The sequence below is a fragment of the Synchiropus splendidus genome, chromosome 9 (genome assembly GCF_027744825.2).
Source record: "Synchiropus splendidus isolate RoL2022-P1 chromosome 9, RoL_Sspl_1.0, whole genome shotgun sequence".
NCBI lineage: Eukaryota > Metazoa > Chordata > Actinopteri > Syngnathiformes > Callionymidae > Synchiropus > Synchiropus splendidus.
The window spans coordinates 19,488,778-19,506,054 of NC_071342.1; the positions used below are offsets into that span (position 1 = coordinate 19,488,778).

The 17,277-nt window shown below is 41.3% G+C and overlaps 1 protein-coding gene across 1 annotated transcript in view; it reads right to left on the minus strand.

Moving 5' to 3' along the window:
• The window catches only part of vwc2 (von Willebrand factor C domain containing 2), a 49,978-nt gene extending 35,233 nt beyond the window's left edge, over positions 1-14,745 (minus strand). Inside the window, exon 1 of the mRNA XM_053876034.1 lies at positions 14,565-14,745. The gene's annotated coding sequence lies outside the window, so the exon portion shown is untranslated. The remainder of the gene's footprint in view (positions 1-14,564) is intronic.
• Positions 14,746-17,277: the final 2,532 nt, after the last annotated feature.

Here is a 17,277-nt window from a genome sequence, read left to right on the forward strand (position 1 = left end):
TCCAATGAGAAAGCAATTCCTGCAAATAAATGCATGCATTCTCTTCCCAGCGAAGCTGAGAGTCCACTTCCAGGATGGTAGAGTGGAAACCAACTAAGCCCCAGAGGAGGCAAGTCGTGCCCACTGGTGCATAATCTGCCAGTATGAGGAGCAAGACTGAGAGTTCCACGGCCGGCGACCACATGAAGTTGTCAAATAATGGACAGAAGAGTGGCGCAACGGTCTAAAATGATTCACTCATGTTATCTCTCTCATGGTTACTCCATCTAACATGGGTCATTTCAGTTAACTTAAAGGACTTTGGAAAACACGGCAGACATCTATGAGAAAAACACTTGTCCTGACAATCTGTCTGGGAAAAGGACATTGAAAAAAAGGGGTAGATTACATTATATATGTATATATATTTGTTCTTCTCACGCTCCTGTTTGATCTCTGTAACCACTCGGGACGTGAAGGGTTGTTGAACGTGTGCAGTGGAGTGGGATAGAAACGAACTTCTCATTATTGAAAGTGATTCCAATGCTTGGCTTGTAGACTGTGTGGCTCAGTTATCCATGAACAGAGGTTTAAATTTACTAGCTATACATTTGAGTAAAACAGTGAAACAATTGCAGTGTTTTTAGAAAAAAAGCACACAAGGTAATTTCTTATATAAATGCATCAAATTTCAGTCTGAACTGACCGTATCATCAACACTTAAGTCATCCATACTGATCTGCAAAGATTACAGCGGTGTCCAAAAGTTTTGAGAATGACACAAGTATTTCTTTTTGACAAAGTTTGCTTCTTCAGTGTTTTTAGATCTTTTTGTCTGCTGTTACTGTGGATGCAGCCGAGTGTCCTGGCCATGGTCTCAGGATGCTTTACTGTTGGCATGACATAGGGCTGATAGTAGCACAGGTGTCGAGAAGCGCTGTAAGGATGCCACATATCTCCGGGAAAAACATTGGGGAGAGACTGATATTCAGCAAAAAGTACAGGGATCGGACTGAGGACTGGCTGACTTTTTCAGAGGTGGGTGGCCAAACACAGCCCATCCTCACACCCATGGCATAGTAGACTGATGTTGGTAAAGTGGACCTATTGCATCCAATACTGAAAGCAAAGGCAGCCGTTTGTGTTGCGTGTTGATACATTGGCAGTGCGACGCGTAAAAAACGACAGCGGTTGGAGTTAGGTAAGACATGGGATGGGCGATCCACACCCTACACCTGAAAACATTTCTTTAATCCATTGAGAAACCTATGCGTATGTGTCAACAAGCAACGCTGAAGGATGCCTTCGGCTCCAGTATAGGATGCACAAGCTCACTTTCCCAACGTTAATATATTACGTCGGTGATTCTTAACCATAGTGCCGGGGCCCATAGTTGGGCCGCAAGCGCCTCCTAGAGGGCCGTTAAAAGTTTTTTTGCTTTACACCTTTGGGCCGCGAGACGCTCAGTTTTAATACATTTGACACGTATGGTGGCAGTAATGTGTCATACAATTGACGTGACAGCTGCAAATCTGTGATGGTTAACTTTGGAGAAGTTCTTGAAAATAAAAAAATGATAAAGAAAGTGACGTCGCCTCCAACAGTAAAAACTGTTCAATGAAAGCACCTATTGAAGCAGTTTTGAAAATTAATTTGAACATTTTTATTATTATTAGCGATACTTTCATTTACACTTTACTTATATCCTCTTTGGAGTTTAAATATATATATATACAATTTTTTTATTATATTTTGACATGGCCTTATTACATTTATTTAATTCCGAATTTTATTCAAAATTCATCCAGTTGTCTCAACAGTTTGCATCAAGTGTATTTTTTTCTTTTTTTTTTTTTTCTTTAGTGAATTTGATGAATATGACTTGCACCTGCTTCTGCTGCTGGTTGGACTTTTTGATAACAACTAAATATCTTTGCGATGACCACATGGTTTCAAGTCATTTTACAAGGTTTTGGTTTGGTTACATATAAGTAGATTAGATATGGTTATTGATGACAAATGATATCAAGAGTACTGAATGAGTTCTATAGAATGTTTTGGGAAAGGTGGGCCCCTAGATCAAAAAGATTGAGAACCCATGCGTTACGCCATGGGTGTGAAGATGGGTTGACAAACAGAAACCCACAAATTCAAAATTGACAGCAAAAAAGAAATGAAAACGCAGAAGCAGCAAACTTTGTGAGAAACCAATATTGTCATTCTCAAAACCTTTTGCCATCGACGACATCGACATCACCTGCTGCCCCCGCGACCCGCCCTCAGACAAGTGAAAGAAAAAAAAGATGTTTTTGCTAAATGTGACATCCGACGTTCCTCTCAGCCATGGCACAACAAACATCACAACAACATCAAATCAAAGTGTTGCCATAACTTATTCATCATGCAGCAATTAAGGCATTTAACACGCAGCATCTACTGAGAAGCTACAACACTGGCGCCCACTGAAACATGCCTCTGCGAGATGTGAACAGATAAATCCACTGAGCTCTGAGATTTTATTTTTAAACAGAGTTTTAAAGAATCATCACTATGAGGCAGTGCTTATTTATAAATTATGAGCATCCACTTCGCCTGCACTGAAATAGCATTTACAATGACTCTCTAGTAACTTGTTAACTATAAGAAGGTGTTTACAAAGGCAGCTACTCTGGAATACAGATAAAGAAAATGTAGCTAAAGGTAGCAGGAACTGCTTTTCACCGCAATATTCAGTTATCTTTTCTCATCCACTCCAGTCCTGAGAGAGAGCTTTTGTGAAAACACTGGAGATGTTTTTGGCAGGTGATGGTACCTCCATCAATCATCAGCCAAGAAATGTCTCTTATCGATTATGAATGAGATTCTTCACTGAGCAGAGGAGTTTGAATACTCTTCATCATGGGGGAGGATGGATGGTGGGTCTGTTACAGCATCTTTAGCCATGAGCCTCAAGCCGTCCAGCTGAACATCTTCATTTTACCCATGTTCTTGTAAAAAAAAATATATATAAGTTGAGATTCCACAAGGAATCTCCGAGAGAGATCGACGCTCAGACATCCAGTCGCGGCTCTAAGCAGAACCACTATAGTGGAGAGCAGGCTTTTAGCTAGGATTTTGAAACAGGGCGTCCAAAACCGACACACCATGTTAATGAAGAACAACTAACAACTTGCTTTGTAAAAAGCAAAGCTGTAACTTCATAAGCAACAAATAAACAAGCATCTGAGTCAAATAACAAACGTTAACAGACATGAACTCAGTAAGTGTTTGCCACTGAGTTCATGTCGGGGAGGTGGGGAGGGGAGCGCCAAATATTCCTCCGATTACAAAGCAATGAGTTAGTTTTGTGAACGATTGTTTAAAGTTTGGAACTTTTCTACTGTTTTCTCCTGTCATCAGCGCCAAGACATCCCATCAATAGCAGCGCGCTTCCATGCCGCGAGTGTTGCTATTTGCGAGATCACGGCGAGATTACGGCAATAAACAAATCTGGCAACCACGATGGCAAAAATACGGTTGCGAAAAATTAGACAATCTGCACATTCGGATCATATTCGGCAAAATTACCGGGCAGAAACACAATTTAATATAAACCAGTGAGTTGGCACGGGCATTATAAAGGCACTAACATAACATTTAGGGCGTTCTGCTGAGGAAACAGGGCGTCCGGTTTTGAGTGCTGGAGGGTGTTCATTTTTTCATGTTTTGCAGTTGAGTCAGTTTTCAGCAAGTCAGGATGGCGCTGGGCATTTTGGTTTTGGTTTTCTTTTCACTCCCTCTGAAGAGCAAGCGGAGATATCTCCGTCTCCACCTCTTAACTTGGCTGCTGCCTCTGTGACCTGACGAGAAGTAGGGATGAGTGGAAGTCAAGAACCAAGACCTAACTAGAGTAGCATGAGTCAGAGGTCCATGTGTGGCCTCATCCATGTTGCTATGGTAACTGTAGAGTCATGTCACCCTTTCAATGAAATCTGCACTTTCACCTGAAACTTACTCTGACTGAAATCAATATGGATTGTTTGCCCCTCCCACCCCCGAATCGTGAACCTCCAAGAAATTCTCTGAAACAGTTTGAAAGCCGTTTATTCAGTAATGACTGAATATTTCAGGCGTTCAAACGTCTGCTGCTCAGATGTTATTTTGCCAACCCAAAATAACATCTGAGCTTCGCTCGACTATTTCTGTTTTCACATCACGCTGAGCTGGCAAAGATTTTAAATTTCAAATTCAAATAAACAACATTAATTATCTCTATTTACGGCTTTTCACAGAACAGATGCTCTTCTCCTCCGAGTGAGTCAGGTAATGACAGGGAGAAATCATGGGGCTGTTGTTAGCAGTGAACATTTTCAATCCTTTGTTGTCTCTTGTTCTCATTCGACCAGCAGTCTCTCCTCTCCACGTGTCAAAACCCTCTGGCCTCCCCTACTTTGTCTGCAATCTTCCCCCGAGCTGTCTTCTGATTTACCCATTTCTGATCCGGTCCTCTCTAGTCACTCCCAATTTAAAAGGTCGCCACGTCCTTCCAAAAGACAAAAGAAAAGCAGCAGAAAAAGATTTCTTTCGAGATCCAAATATACAAAGCAGGGTGCGTGGATTTTCTTGGTGATAGGATTTCTTTAGCGACTCCAATAAAGTGACATCAATTTTATCAATTTCAAAGCGGCAAACAAAGCAGCATTGTATGCAAATAAAATAAAACTAAAACATTTCAAAAGCCATTAAAAGCAGATCAAGTAAACCAAAGTGCGGCCCCATGGCCACATGCAGCCTTTTCCTGAAGCCTTTGCCCCCCATCATGTCAGAGCATTTGTATATATTTAGATATTTATATGCATATATTTTTCCCCTTCTTGAATGTGTTTTCTATTCGTCTGTTTTAGACATTGTAAAATGTTAAATTCAAATAAATTTTTTATGAATAATGTTCATTCAAAGAGTATTTCTTGACCCACAAAATAAATAGATAAATCATAGTAAAGTGCATTTATATCATATTTATGTTTTACCCAAAGTTCTGTTTAGCGCTTAGCATTAAACAGTATGCTTTACATTGACCATATTGAAAAAAATGCTAACAAAATGAGACAATATTTAAGCATTTACATATTTGAAGCATTTAATGTTGTGATAATCTTTTGGGCAATTGTGTCAAGAGTAGAAAAACAAAAGAGGTTGGCTCCATCACTTTGGATGGTCTCCTCATAACACCCATACAGTACTAGGCCTTGTACTGTGTCTGGTCAAATGTTTTTATCCCTGCAGTTAATTTTGTTTCTAGAAGTGTTGTAATACTTCTGTCTGTTTCCTACGCGGAGAGCTCGTCCCAGTCGGCAGACATTTTGGCTGGCTGTCTACTATATGGCTCTGTTGCCAGTCCCTTGTTTCACAGTGAGGACTGAGATCTATTGTTTTTATGTGAAACTGAACAGAATGTCACTAGCATATAAATATGATAGCAGCTTTTGAAAATTGGTGGGGTTATAATTTAGATCAGCCTATTGTGATGATATCATAATGGCATGATGTAGCAGCCTACTGGTTATAAAGCGAATTATAAGGGGTAAAATAAAACCAAAATAAAATCTTTTCTGGAGTTTATCCCAGATCCTTAGTTTTGGAGACACATTGGACCAACGCAGGACACATATACACTTGCATGATCACAGTTACCTGACCACTTACAGTCACTGATCGACAACAGTGGGAGGAAACTTGAGAAGCTGGGGGAAATCCAATACAGACACTGCGCTCAAACTCAAACTGTGTCCCTGAAAGGCTGGGCCACCGACTGCTCCCCACCGTGCTGCCTCTGTACATTATATATGACACTGCCACGAAAGTATGCTTTTCCTAAAGTCATACTTTTAGCAAAAAAAAAAAAAATCCTTCCTCAGTGGCGCATTCAGACAAACAAAAATTCACCAGCTTCCTGTTGACAGAGACTGCAATCTTTCATAGGCTGAGGCGTCTTTAAAATATTTAAAAACACAGCAGAGCTCCGTCTGCCTCCCTCTGGCTTTGACTGCTGATAGAACTCCGCTTGGTTCCAAACATCTTAGTCGCACGAATAATTACCAAGTGTTGTTCAAATAGCCAATTATGGGGAGAAAAAATATACGACTGTGCGAGGCAGAAACTCATTTGTATTATACAGTGAGAGGCTGGACCCGAGCAGTTAGTGGCAACAGGATCCTTCTGTGGTTTTGGATGCATCGTGATGACCAATGTAAGCATCGCCTCCCATTTTGCTTTAATTTCATCCTCCAACTTTAATTTTTCATTTGTAAATAAATCATGATGTTGGTCAATAGTCGGCAAAGGAATGTAATTTCAATAGTAGAAGTGAATTAAATATACATGACGCGAACGCCGGGGCCTGAGGATGGAAAATTAATTAAAGTGGATTTTAATTCCATCCACAGTTGGTTTGTTTGGACATCTCATGTGCAATATAATGGAAGGGTACGTATGGACATACTTCTGCATCACCTCAGGGGAGAAAAAGTTGAGGGCATATATTCATTTGTCATCACTGTGTGGTAGGGCGATATGGACAAAAAAAGTTATTGCGATAAATTTCGGCGACAACGATAATTATCACGATAAATACATTTTCATTCTCTTCCATGTGCTGGACATGACAGTCTCTCTTGAAACTGTTTTATGATGAAAGTTATTAGTGGAGTTTGTCTCCAACATCATTATTTGTTTGAAATATAATAGTGAACTAAGTGTAGAGATGAGAAATTCAATGTTTCTCTGGTAGAAGCCACTGGTGTCTGACAGACTGCTCTGCCAGCTTTATTTTGGGGTTAAATTGAGGCGTCTCATGTCTCTGAACAGTTGACTTTAACTGTGGACCAGATGCTCTTTAAGAAACATTAGAAATCATGTGAAGAAATGATCACGTAGTCATATTCTATTCTCCAAATCATGATACAAACTGTCAGTTCTTTGTCTTGTGTGATGAAAAACCTTTTCACAAGTCTCTCTCCTAAAATGCTTGTTTTCCATTGCCTTGTTGAAGATGTCACTAATACTTTGACCGTTTTAGAATGTGTTGATGGTCCCTAACTGATGCTGGTTCGTAGCATTAGTGCTGCCAGTGAGTGTGTGTCCACGACCAGTGAACCCTAATGAGGACGCCAATACCGATGCGGAGTTCCGTCCTATATCCAACTATTTTCACCAGGGTGTTTGGCCGAGGCACCAGCGCAGCGTGAGACCTGCATGTGTTGAACCAAGGCAGACGACCGTTTCAGAGAACCTATGAGGACCACTCCATCTAATAAAATAAACACAGATCCAGAGACTCAGAGTCGACCAGTGTCGCTATCAAAGGTTCCCTGTATTACGTTTAAAACTAAGGTCGTGAACCAACGGCGCGTCAACACGGTCTCGTCATGTCCACGTGTGCAGGTCCAATGCAGTGAGTGAGCCGCGTGTTTTTATCAAATTTATCATGAGATGCAGAATTGTCATCGTGAAGACTGTAAAAGGCGGTATATCGTGTATGATAAGTTATCGCTCATTTCTAGAAGGGCATATTGTCTCTTGACTCGTGATGAAACCCTTGTTGACCATTCTGGTATTGAGAGTATGGGAATGTTAGGTAGCTTTTAGAAGACTCTCCTCGTCCACTAGCTTCCACCTCTTCTGGGGGAATACTGAGGTGTTCTGGGTCAAGTGTGTTCTGGGTCTGCCCCGAGGCCTCCTCCCTGTCAGCCTTACTAACAGTGACCGGTTTACTTGACACTGTGAAGAAAGTCCTTCCCGAATGGGTCGACATCCTCGCTGCTGCTTTTATTCAGGGCATCCAACCTCCCTCAGCAGAGCATTATATGGGGACAACATCCAATAAAAATCCAGTGAGTCATTAGTGGCTATTTCATCAAACATTTACAGTTTTAAGCCTGACATTAGCTCATTTGACAAGACAGTTATTGCATAATTAATTTACAGTTCCATACGGCCATAATAGATGAGGGTGATTTGATTGGCTGTGTAAACGGTTTCCACCCAGCACTCTCATAATGATTCTAACACAACAGTGGGCAGCAAACACTTCTGTTCCCTTCTTTCTCAATTGGAGTAATGCTTTTTAAGAAAAAAATGGACCTCATCTTTTCCCTTGACACTGAATATTTGTTATTCTACTCACAAAGCAGAATTAGAGTGTCAAAAAACAGTTGAAATCCACTGTTTTCAACTGTTAAAACTTGTGAAAAAAAACTTATGTGTTAAAATCAAAATAGGTTTCAAACCTTTAGAATATTAGTTATTATCACTACTCTTTTATTTGTGTTTTGCATATTATGATAGTTTCCTTTTCTTTGTCCTCAATTTTAACAATTTAAAAAGGTATATCATATGAATAAATGATCTCACATTTTTGCAGTTTGTCCCTGTGAAAAAAAAGTTGCCCATTATTTTATCACTTTAATTCTGTAATTGTAATCTCATTATATTGTAGGTTTTCTCTGTCTAAGTTACAGCAACTTCTGAAAATGGAAATTCATTCTTCCACATGATTTTACTTCTGGCTGTTTTTTTACGATGTCATGACTTGGCAGCATTTCACCGTCAATTTCACAGCCATTTTTTAGAGTCTGCAAAACGTTGAAAGCAGAACTTTTTTAAATACTTTGATCTCTCATTGTTCCTGTCATCATTTATTCATGATCCCAGAGGGACAGCCAAGTGTTCTCATCTGATGTTGACATTCTGGCTCGAGGAATTAAACTGCCACAAAGGAGATAAAGACAAAAGGTTTAACTGAGGCAACATCAGCTGATCCACACAATCGTGGCCGCCTCCCTCGTTCACACCTGCAGACAAATCGAGGATCCATTTTTCCATTTCTCCATATTTACCCAGAAAAGCACTTTAAAACCGAGCAGTGACGGCGATTCCATTTGCTTTTATAGAATCAATGAAGCTAAACACACAGAACCAAATGACCACAGATCAGGAGGGGAGTCACAGATATAAAGGAGCAAATGAGCTGTTTTTTTTTCTGCTAAAACGTGCCCTGATGCGCCTCTGCAGAATTCTAATGTTCTGCGCTCAGAAGCAGGTATTTGTTCAGAGAAAAGCAAGTCATTTGTTAGCTGGCTATCGCAGTGCAAATAGCTTTGATCTACTCGCTCCCACTGACCATTACAGGCACAACAAATTCCTGCTCTCAAGGGACTTGATCCGGCAACAAAAGCATGTTCCGCCCTTCTTATATGATAAAAATAAATCCAAGCTAAGTTGATGTTCACGTCGGGAACGGACTGGTGGGCCGCAGCGATAAATCAAGTCGAGACTCCACCTGGCTGTTAGTTCACGGTTCACTGATGCCCCCGATTGCATTGATTAAATGCTCATAAATTATTGTTGTTTTCATTACCCGGCACATTTTAATGGTTCGTGAGGCTCCAGTCAACAGAAGGAGACAGTGATATAGAGGACGATGAGTTAAATATGAGGTTCTCTGTGTTTCCACCATCACACCACCACATTTTGGAAAGATGTCAGTGGTGTTCAGTGGGCTGAGCAAATATCTAGACTCCAGCAGTGGAACGATACTGTAGCTCCAATGTTGCTAACCTGGACTGTATCTTGGGCTGCAGGCGATAACATCACAGTCAGGTGACCAATCGGCAACCAATCACAGCGTATTTTATGACAGAGAAACTCATTGTTTGACATGTAGAAGGTGACAGGGGCTGAACACCAGTATTGACCTACAAACACTCGACCCCCCCTGTGATTGTGTGTTGTACCATTCAAAATCGGTCTTGGAGACTGGTCTCGGTTTGAGACTCCTTATACTGTGTACACCGTCTTGGTCTTGTCTCGGTCTCGACCTCCAAATGTCTCAGTTTTGTCTTAGTCTTGACCTCCAAATATCTTGGTCTCGTCTTGGTCTCCAAATATCTTGGTCTCGTCTTTGTCTTGATCTCCAAATACCTTGGTCTTATCTTGATCTCCAAACATCTTGGTCCCATCTTGCTCTCCAAATATCTTGGTCTTATCTTGGTCTTGAGCTCCAAATATCTAGGTCTCGTCTTGGTCTTAATCACCAAATATCTTGGTCTTGATTTCCAAATATCTTGATCTCGTCTTGCTCTCCAAATATCTTGGTCTTATCTTGGTCTTCATCTTCAAATATCTTGGTCTTATCTTGGTCTTGCTCTCCAAATATCTTGGTCTTATCTTGGTCTTGATCTCCAAATATCTTGGTCTCGTCTTGGTCTTGATCTCCAAATATCTTGGTCTCGTCTTGGTCTTGATCTCCAAATATCTTGGTCTTGTCGTGGTCTTGATCTCCAAATATCTAGGTCTCGTCTTGGTCTTAATCTCCAAATATCTAGGTCTCGTCTTGGTCTTAATCTCCAAATATCTTGGTCTTAATCTCCAAATATCTTGGTCTTCATCTCCAAATATCTTGGTCTTCATCTCCAAATATCTTGGTCTTATCTCGGTCTTGCTCTCCAAATATCTTGGTCTTATCTTGGTCTTAATCTCCAAATATCTGGGTTTCGTCTTGGTCTTGATCTCCAAATATCTTGGTCTCGCCTTGGTCTTAATGTACTACTGTGGTCACTCTGGGCGACAGAAAATATTGATATGCTCAAATATCACGATACTTGATTCCGCAATGTATTTTTGCTGAAATATTGCAATTCCAGATGGTGTGATATTGTGTTGATATTTTAAGTTGTGTAGCGTAGAGACATAGAGACTTGGATTGCCGCTGCATATGTGACTTTATTAATACTGACGTTTTCTTTTTGCACATTACAGTTGTTTTGTTGATTAAAGGAGCGATTCATTCCTCTGCTGGACTGCGAAATTTAACTGAAAGTCGAAATGAACTGATGTCACAATAATAAGTTTGTCTTCATGCTCATGACATTGGACTGTGTTATCTGATTTTCCCCTTTAAAATGATGGTTGTTATTCCAATATACTTGTTGAGTTTACACTGTCGCAATATTTGGTATCACCACTCCTGCATCAGAATACGGATCGTATCGCAAGGTATCTGTCAATACGCTGCAGTGACCACCCCTGTCTAGGACAGTACAGTACAGTAACTTTAAGTTACGTCGACACACGGCAACGTCACGTGACCATGGAAAATTCCTGTCCACTCCCGGTATTATCCAGCAGGGTGAGGCTGGGACACTTAATTCAGGTCAAGGTAGATCTGTTCCAGTAACTGAGACCCCAGAAGTTGATGTCTTGGAAGCTTATTTGAATTTCCCCTCAGTTGTTTCCTGCTGCATTTGCTTGCTTCGCTCATTCGTTTCAGATTTGTTTTACCAATTAAAAACCTCAAACATTGCAGTCAAATAAAAGATCTGAAAGCGACTCATTTTTTTCCCAGACTGACATTTAAAAACGCTGCAGCTCTATTTGTGACCAATCTTCAATCTGAAGCAATCAATGAAAGTAATCTGAGTTTATTCCGCCTGACAACCAACCATTTACGTTGACAGTGGAGGAGACTGTGAGCTGCTTGAGATGCCAAACAGAATCATGAAGCCCTTTTTTGGCTCCATTTGAAAGCAAAAAAAAATCATACTTTTCCTTTCACAGTAAATGAGTATTTATCAAGGATAATTGGAATATAAATACATCAATATTTTTCCAAATAAATGTCAGTATAAGCAGAAAAATCACTGCACTTTTATTACATTATACTGGCAATAGAATTTTCCTGCTGAGCCTCATTATTTCATTTCCCCTATATGCAACTATTGTTAATCCTTTACAATGATAGAGGCTGCGAATTATATCTCCAATAATTCATGAGCATTCATGAAGTATTGAAAAGAAATATGGATTTTATTCTTCATCTACATCAGGTTGGAGGCGCCTCCTCCAAGCAAAGGTGGAGGGGTTGAAGAATCTTAGGGTCTTATTCAGGGAAGGGTGAATGAATAGGTACAGCCACTGTCCCTCACTGAGGAAGCTATCCATCTGGTGGAGACTCAAACTAGATCCTCCTGTGGAAGCAGGGAGGAAGCCCCAGTCCACGGTATCGGTTCTCACTTCAGCTGGTGACCCCAGAAATGAGGCGATAAATGGATGGATAAATTTATGTCTTAATTTCAACAAGTAATTTCAAATATCGTTCAGTATTAAAAATGAATGACTTATGAGATTTAACTGAAATCTCATTTTATATGTTATTAATGGAGAACGATGCGAAACGGCTTTAAAGAAAAAGCGTTGAGGGTTTATTACTCAGGTGGGAGTCGCAGCGAAGATTCAGTAAGTGAGAAGAACTGAACATATGAGATTGCTTAAGTGTAAGTGAACTTATGCAAGTTTTCAATTATCTGGCCTGAAGGCACCGCATTCATTGGCTGTTGGAATTCAACCCTGTAGTTTGCAGTCCAACATAAACCTCCAAGAAACACACAGATGATGAACTGGATTAAAGAGCCCATGACTGGGAGCCATCTTGATGGTAGTTTGGATATGGCTGATGTGGTCCACAGCTAAGTGGGTCTGTTCGGTGATATATGTATGTTATGTAGGTGGTGTCAGGAGTAGGATGATGAGCTGAAGGGATCAGAAGTGATGTCCATCTCTGGTCTGGTCTGGTCCAAAGATGTGATATGAAGATGAAAAACTCAGGCTCACACTAGATTAAGAGTTTTAATCTCAATTAATCGGGCTACAGCTGAGTTAACTTGCGAGTGATGGCAAATTACTCAGACATTTTGTGTCTCTTCTCTGTGTAACTTAAAGGAAATGTTGTGCTTGTCACCACTACGGCTTAAATGAGAGCCACCACGCCTGCGGTAAAATGGTATCTTTTTAAAGACGAAATGTCATGTGATCAAATGTATGAAAACAAAGTGGAAACATAACGCATCATGGAGGTAAAGGTGAAGATGAACATGATGGTTTTTGACATGTTTTAACGGAAAATCCAGGAAGAAGTCAGTTGTCCGTTCGGCCACAGTTTTAAAAAATCATAGCGGAAACCCTGCATGTTTTCGAACCTTTTCAGGTTATTCCACAGAATGTTCTCGACAGTGTCTGTTATGTTGGGTTGTTGGAGTAAACAAATGTTTGCATATGGAAAAATTATTGGTCAGTCTTGTGTTGATAAATTACATTTAGAGCAGGTATAAAATGGGTGATTTACTTGCCATTAATCGTGAGTTAACTCAGTTTTGGTGCGATTCATTGAGATTAAAATTTGAATCTACCAACAACCCTATGGAAAACACAATGGGATGACAAGTGAGGCAAAAGGTTTGCTTCCCACTACGACACATTGAAGAGCCAACCACGATTCTGGAGCACTGTGGCATGCTCACATCCGTGACACCTGATGATTCCCCAGCGCACGCTAACAGACGACATGTCTTACAGGATGCTGCTGCTGTTGAACCAGGAGAAAAACTACTCAAACGTCCGAGGCAATAGCTTGGTTTCCTTCGCTGTGAGGGCAAGTGTGTCCCACAGAAAATGAATGTGGAACTAAGACATGGTATTTGATGTTTACCGCTGATATTCAATCCTCATAAAGTGGATCTGTATCAGCGTAATTATCGCTATTGCACGGCTCAAGTGTCCAGTGTTGGAGTCCAACTCAAACACCCCATAAAGCCTTAATGACAGCGAGCGATGAGGAACTAATGTTGGCGATTGCTGCTCCCCGTCTGATATCATCCACTCCGCACGCTCGCTGAAGATGCTGGCGTCACATTCCACTTATCTTGGACAGCAAAACTAATGTCCCCTCTGCCGGATCAAACTGGAAGTCAGCGAGAGTAAAATGGTTTCCCCCGGGCGAGAATTAACTCTGACAGACAATCTGCCTCGCCACTCTGTGCACTTCAATTATCCTGAATAAAACATCTTCCCGCTAACACGGCTCCAACATCCCTACATGCACAGACACGGGGGAGGATGCAACTATTTACTTTGAGGTCTTCTTCAATGGATGCCAAGGCGGATCACGGGAGGGTGAGACGTGAGATGTTTGGACAGCGGTGGCTAGTGGGCTCGGCGTTGACAGAGCTGGGAGACTATCGGATTAATGATGCCGCCTTTAAAACTCCTTCCTAAGTAAAAATAAAACAGTGAGAATGATGGAGTTTAATTAGAGCAATAAGGACAGGAGACTGGAGTCGTGGGCCATCTGCCAGAGAGGACGGCTGCTGCGGGGCTGTCTCACTGAATTGTGTCCTCGGACTGTAAATCTCAAGTGACCTAAATCTCATGAAAGTTTGGCCCTAAACATGCGAAACAAGAGCAGTGACCCTGCAAAACTGTCACACTGTCTTAAGATTCCATCGCCCCGAGTCAGGTGTGCAAGTGTGCACGCAGTCCAACAGTGGGAATGAGACAAATAGAAAAGGGCAGCAGCACCAAGTTGTGCTGGATTTATCTCACCTTTCATGACCAGCAATGCAAAGTCACTGACATTCACGCAGCATCTACAGGTGTGAGACTGGTTCAGCAGGGTTCAGAACATTTTAAATACTGATAAGTGATGAAGAAGGGTTTATTAACAAGCAGATGAATAAACAGGGTAGTAATAAAGAGCAGTATTTAATTCTCACCTGTGATCCACGGTCCAGAGCCACGCTGCTGTGCGGACTGATGGTCAGCTGGACTGAGGACAGCAACAAATGATGATGATGATGATGATGTTCCACGAAAGCAGTTTCCGTGGCTGATCCACGCAGCTCAACTTTCCCACCAGTGACGGAGCTCCGTGTCGGTGTGCGAGCTCGCAGCCCGACGTTCCTGCTGCTGCCGCTGCTGCTGCACACTGACACTTTTATTCCCCCGAACAGGAAAATTATTAAATAAATAGAGCGTGACGTTGCTGCTCTCGGCCACCAGAGGGTGCCATTCAGTGGGGGGGCGGTCCTGATCTGGGGTCAGACGAGCGCCACGTTAACTATTGTTTATACTTGTTCATCTTTTAACACCTGCACTCTTTAAGAACCCCCACAGTTATACTCTTCAATCTCACACTTTTAGGCTTATTCTGATAAATACAATTTATAAAATGGGTCTTTTTAATTAAGTTGAGCAATATTAAGACAATGTTATGTCAAAACAGAATAGTGAATATTTATATTAATAAATTTCCATGAAAGCATTACATTTTTGAAATAGTGCAATGTCATTTGTATAAATAATTAAGTGTGAAATCATGATAGAGGAAGCTCATTATTTCATGGTGAGATTTTGTTCAAATTCAATAGCTGTGAATAGCATTAAACAATTTGTATTAAATGATTATAAAATCGTACTTATTTCTAATATTTGAGTGACCTCTGTACATTCACCTCAGACCCCTCTCCTCTGCTACACAACAGACAAATATATAGTGCTATATTTCTATATTAAATCAAGCAAAAATGGTGGTACATGTTCCTGGGACTGAACCTGCAGCGTCTCAGTCCAACTAGAAACGTGTTTCCAGGCAACGGGAGGCCATGTTACATTGGTCATGTAACCCTGAATTGTGCCTCTATTGGAAACTCTTTCCTTGAAATTGAGAATGCATTTGAATTTATAAAAAAAAAAAAGAGAGGCTGTTTCACAAGGTGTATTGTATGATGACAAATATGAGAAGGCTCTGCGAGTGATCACTTCACAATTAAGAAAATGTATCAGCCTTGTTTCATTTGACATCTGACATTGTTGGGTTGGATTAGAGTGTCGCAGTTTTGTGTTGCGGCTGTGTTCCTGTCAGCCTCGTCCTTGATGTTTGTGTGTCAGTGACTTTGTCATGTTTTGTGATTTAGAACCTGAAGCTTTTTGCATAAAGACCTTGGGATATTATTGCATTTGCTGATATATTCATGGACCGAAAAGTGAAATAAATTTGCCGTCAATGTTCTTAAATAACGTGTATAATGCAATTAATCTGTTGCTTCCATGCATGAATATATTTTTTGTAATTGCCATTATAATTCTATTTTTTAAAAGAATGTTCACATTTTTGCCACTCAGTTTTAAAATGGTAAAAAGTAACAAAGCTTACACAAGAGCAATAACTTCATCAAAAAAATAAATTATTGGAATTTTTAACATAAGACATCAGATTTTAGGAGCATCTCCATTGAAATTCATGTATAAGTTGCTCCCAAAATTGTCAGTAAGGCACATAAATGTGAGCTTGTGGCGTGGAAGAGGCAACATGAAACATGTGTACAGAAATGTAGTCTGTGGTGGCCTGGTGTCAGCTTCTTATGAATTTAACATCTCACATGTTGTGCATTTTACCATTTTAATTTCTCTCCTTGACATGCAATTTGTCCTTTAAAAGTTCTCCGTCATCAAGAGGGAAACCACTCCGTTTTTTTGGGGGTGGTAAATTTGCATCTTGAAATATCTGAGTCAGCAGATTGGAAAATTACCCACCAGCTGCCCTTCATTTTTTGTGTCTCGCACCGCTGTCGTGTACAAGAGCGGCTTTCGTTGGCTGCGTGCAACAGGAAACGGCCCCTCCCTTCGCCTGTCGTGCACATAAAGGAAATCATTAATGGAGCATTAGCGGCTGGCTGTGAAATCATAACCGCCCTGGGCTCGCGTCTTTTGTGGAAGCGGCCCTGCTCTCCGCTGCAGCACCGCTGCAGGTGGAAATGTCATCCCTCACTGTCATTACATTTCTGTTCCCATTAACTATTGATTATCTCCACTTCAGCCCTGGTGTGGAAGTGGCCCGCGTGACTCAGCAGAGCAGCTGTGCCCACTTCCTGGTCCTCAGACCTGAAAAAAAAAAGTGAATCGGGGAGCCACAGGGGGCCAGGGGGGCGAGCGACTCCATGCTTGAGCAGACAACCGCAGGTTAAGTTGTTCTCTTCCTGGACCACGAAGGATTTGTCCGCTCCATGTGATGCATATTTACCGTGAGGTTAGCGCGGGTTTACCGTCTGTCGTCCCGGGAGGAGCAGGTGAAAAGTTTGTTTGGGCGAAAAGCTGCTCAACCTTTTCTGTCAACAGACGGCATCCACAGTATGTTGTTCTAGTCGCTGCTGTGGACTTAACGCGGCTGCAAACACCACTGCTGCTCTGTGGTCTTACTTTCCCCGTCACTGCTCCGGAGAACGGCAGAGTGGAAGGGTTTTATTTGGGCAGAGCCAAATCTCCAAGTGGGAGTTTCGTTCCCACAGGCTCACGGTTGGATCTTGAAAGCCGTGGCCATGGCCCTGCCTACAGAACATTCAAAACAAGGTCAAACTAGTCGCGGCGAGGGTTCACAGGCTATGCTAACTTAGGTTGAGCTGTTGACCTCCGAGCTCCAGTACAGTATTT